The following is a 4,641-nucleotide window of genomic DNA, read 5'->3' on the forward strand; positions in this document are numbered from 1 at the left end:
AAGATGGAGGGTCAGAGAAAAAGAGGAAGACCCCAAACGAGATGGATCAGCCAGGTGGCATCATTGATGGCGTCAAGTGAGGCAGCGGTAGTGAGGTTGGCCCAGGATCGGACATTGTTTCATTCTGCTGTGCATGGGGTCGCTATGAGTCGGTTCCGACTTGATTCTCAAGGCTTGAGAATCCTCTTTTTCTGGAACTCTCTGGCCAATGCACATGCCCTCCAAGCTCTGTGCCATGGGCTGCCAAAAGTGTTTGCCTCACTCTCCAGATTCTGGTGAAGTCTCCTAAGCCCTGAACTTAAGGCCAGCCTTCCTGGTCTCAGTGCTGTCCAGTGATACAGCAACTCTGCTTCCTCAGTTTTGGATGACTCAATTATCTTAGTCCTTTCAAGTGGTGACCCCACCACTTCAGCTCTTGCAAGCAACATTCTCCTGCTCTTGTGTCTAGCAGCATCTATCCCTCAGCTTTAGGAAGCAGTCCCTGACCTTTGTATATGGCAGCCTAACACTCTAGAAGTGAACTGAAAGAGATCTGACTCTCTGAAATGTAGGAAGGTGTGACTACATCCTTTGGGATCTAAGATGCCATGGCTCCACTCTTTGAAGTCCATCAAGCACTGACTTCACTCTTTGAGACCTCGGAGACCTTGGCTTTACCCTTTAAAATCTGACCTTTTGAAAGTGAGCAGCCCTGCTTCCCACCAAATGATTGTATGAGAACATGAAAATTAGGTGCATAAAGCTCTAACATGGGTATTGGTTAGTTTACTTCCTACTGGGTTTAAAATTAGCCATCTCAGAACAGGAGCAGGGAACCTGACAACCATCATGAAAGGAGAGCTAGGAGTGGAGCAGGTCCTTTGGACCCCCAGATCTCTGTGCACTGAATCTCCTTGATACAGGGGTAGAAAGCTATGATACCAGAGGAGTGGCAGAGCAGTGACTGTAGCAAAAGCAAGAGCTAGAGCACGAGGCAGAGTGGTGGGCTTCCCAGCCCACACACCGAATAAAGTTGAGTGCCTTTGGGCAGGAGGCTGGTTTGCAGAAAGGGATACCCTTTGCAAATTTATCGACAGCACTAAAGGAAATTCATAATACTGGCTAGAGCGGGCCGAGGTAAAAGGGCTGCATGGCTGAGAGGATGAGGATGAAAGAAAGGCATGCCTGCTGTACAGCTAAGAAGAGGTGCTCCTGACTGCAGAAGCTATATCTTGAGCTGTTTCTGATTCTGAATTGCACTCTGTTAACTTCCTCAATAAACCCATAATCATAAGTATTGTCTGTAAGTTCTGTATGGCCATTGCAAGGGATATTGAACCCATCAGAGAAGTCATGCGCTGTGGGAGATATGGCTGGTGTCAGACAGAATAAAAAAGATTGAAAGGAGTCAGCCCTGGGCTGGTGATTTTCCTCCTTTCCTCATCTGTAACTTGAGGAGGTCAGAATGCTTACACATCATTTTTGCAATTACTTACAAGTTTTACTTCCCATCAACTATTTGAACATAAGTCAGATTAGTTTTTTGTCATTGCATAGAAAGCATCACCCTCCCTCCATTGTCCAATCACATGTTCATCATTTCCTTTTAAATTCTTCCCAGAAGCAACAGTCTGTTGATGGTGATATATATATATATATATAATCTCTAAAACAACAGAGACATGCTCTGTGGCTCTTCTCACTTCCTTCTCACTTCCTTCTGAGTCCTCAACAGAACTACCCTATCAAAAATGATGTCCATAACTCTACCAACATTCTCTTCAAGACATTCTAGACTTTTACTATAAACTGTACTTGTCAATTCTGACTCATAGCAACACTATAAAATAGATTAGAACTACCCCACAGAACTTCCAAGGCTACAGTGTTTTTGAAGCAGATTGTCATACATTTCTCTAAGACTTTATTATTTTAAACAAATAAACAAGTACCTTTCTCTAGTACTGTTGAAGGAGAATATTGAAAGTGCTATGGGCTGCCAAAAGAACCAACAGATCTGTGTTGGACGAAGTGCAGCTAGAATGTTCCCTGGAAGCCAGGATGGCCAGACTCCATCCCTTCATACTTCAGACATATTGTCAGGAGGGACTAGTCTCTGGAGAAGGATATCATGTTTGGTAAGGTGGAGCGTCAGAGAAAAAGAGGAAGACCCGCAGCGAGATGGTATGGCAAAGTGGGAGCATCAATGGGCTCAAGTGTGGCAACAATTTTGAGGTTGGCCCAGGATCGGGCAGTGTTGTTTCGTTCTGTTGTGCATAGGGTTGCTATGAGTCGGTACCAACTCGATGGCACCTAACAACAACAACAACTCACAGCAAATCTATATAGGATTTCCTGTATAAGGCTTCTAAGACTCTAAATCTCTATGAGAGCAGACAGCCTCATCTGTGTCTCACGGAGCAGCTGGTGGGTTAAAACTGCCAATCTTGTGGTTAGTTGTTGTTGCTAAGTGCCATCGAGTCAGTTCCAATGCACAGCAAACATGTATACGGTTCCCAAAGAGTGGCTAATGAGTTTAAACCACTGACCTGGAGGTTCAAACTAAGCTTGTGGTAGAGTGCTTATCCTACAGCACCACACCAGGCCTCCTTGTGGTTAGTAGTCCAGTGTTTATCCTCCAGCATTCTCCCCCTACCTAATTCCAAGGTCACTTTCACATTTTAGGTACTTGTTAGAGCAGCAATCCATACTTTGCTACCATATTCTGTCTTATTTAGAAGACAAAATCAAATATTACAATTAAATGTGCAAAGACATGGAGTTAGGAAACCAAAAGGGAAGAACACATTCAACTTTTCTCATGCTGAAAAAACGGAGGAAAAAATTCAAGCCTTGACTTGTAATAGTAAAGGATTCTACAAGCAAAATATTGAATGATGCTGTAAGCATCAAAAGAAGAGAGAAGGAATACACATTACCACCAAAAAGAAATGGTCAATGTTCAACCACTTCAAGAGGTAGTATATGATCAAGAGCAAATGGTACTGAAGAAAGTGGTCCAATGTAGCACTGAGGCATTAGCAAATACAAGACTCCAGGAACTGATGAAACAGAAATTAAAATCTATTTAAAAAAGTGATACAACACTGGAGGCATACACTCATCTATGCAAAAAAATTTAGAACACAGCTACCTGGCCAACTGATTGGAAGAGGTCCATATTTGTGCCTAACAGAAACGGGAAATCATCAGACAATATCATTAATATCACATGCAAGTAAAATTCTGCTAAAGGTAATTCGAAAAGGGCTGCAACAGTACATTAGCAGAGAACCGCTAGAGGTCCAAACCAGATTCAGAACATGGAATGAGAGATATTGCTGATGTCAGCTGGATCTTGGCTGAAAACATAGAACACCAGAAAATGTTTACCTGTGCTTTATAGACTATGTAAAACTTTTGACTAAGTGGATCATGACAAGCTACAGACAACATTCCAGAGAACGAGTATTTCAGAACACTTAATTGTGCTCATGAGGAACCTGTACATAGACTAAGAAGCAGTCTTTCAAACAGAAGAAGGGGACACTAAATGGTCTAAAATTAGGAAAGGTGTGTGCCAGGGTTATAGTCTTTCACCATATTTACTGAATCTACACTGAGAAAATAATCTGAGAAGCTGAATTATATGAAGAACTTGACATCAAAATTGGAGGGAGACTCATTAGCAACTTGCGATATGCAGATACAACTTTGTTTGCCAAAAGTGAAGAAGACTTAAAATACTTACTGATGAAGATCAAAGAGCACAGCCTTCAGTATGGATTACCTCTCAATGTCAAAAAACAAAAATTCTCATCATGGACCAATAAACAACATCATGCTAAATTGAGAAAAGATTGAGCTTGTCAAAGACTTCATTTCACGTGGATTCACCATCAACACTCATGGAAGTAGCTATCAAGAACTCAAAGGCAGGTATGTCTAGTGCAGTCACTGCCCCCGGTCTACACAAGACAGAACCTCTGAGGTTCTGAACATTGGTCAAAAATTCTGAGGGTAAAACAAATCTCTGTGTTGTTAGATAGTCCAGGAAAAGTTCTCCTTCAGTCCAAGGACCAGATTACAGCAGGCAATGCAGCTAGAAAGAATCGCCTGGAAGGAAAAGCTGCAATTTCAAATAAAATTACCAGTTGTATTTTTCAGTTGTTACAGGAATCAGGTATCAAAACTGCTATCACCAAAAAATATGGGGAGATGGCTTTCATTGCATCGCAATGTGAAATGATTCCAATTGAATGGGTGTGTAGAAGAATAGTAACTGGTTCTTTTCTTAAAAGAAACCCTGGTGCCGAGGAAGGATATAAATTTTACCCACCTAAAGTGGAAATGTTTTCCAAGAATGATGCCAATAATGATCCTCAGTGGTCTGAGGAACAGCTTATTGTTGTAAAATCTGCTTTGCTGGACTTGTTACAGGCCAAACTGAAGTGGATATCATGAATCATGCCACACAGGCTATTTTTGAAATACTGAAAAAATTGTGGTTGCTCAGAACTGTACATTGGTTGATTTGATGATAGAATTTGATGTTGATATAACCACCAAGGAAATTGTTCTTGCTGATGTCATTGATAACGATTTCTGGAGACTCTGGCCATTAGGAGATTGAAGCCAACAAAAAGATAGATAAATAGTTGT

General features: G+C 41.6%; 1 pseudogene; it reads left to right on the forward strand.

Moving 5' to 3' along the window:
- Nucleotides 1-749: 749 nt before the first annotated feature.
- On the forward strand, nt 750-4,633 carry LOC102818887 (annotated as a pseudogene).
- Nucleotides 4,634-4,641: the final 8 nt, after the last annotated feature.

Source organism: Chrysochloris asiatica, unplaced genomic scaffold (assembly GCF_000296735.1).
Source record: "Chrysochloris asiatica unplaced genomic scaffold, ChrAsi1.0 scaffold00068, whole genome shotgun sequence".
NCBI classification, from domain to species: domain Eukaryota; kingdom Metazoa; phylum Chordata; class Mammalia; order Afrosoricida; family Chrysochloridae; genus Chrysochloris; species Chrysochloris asiatica.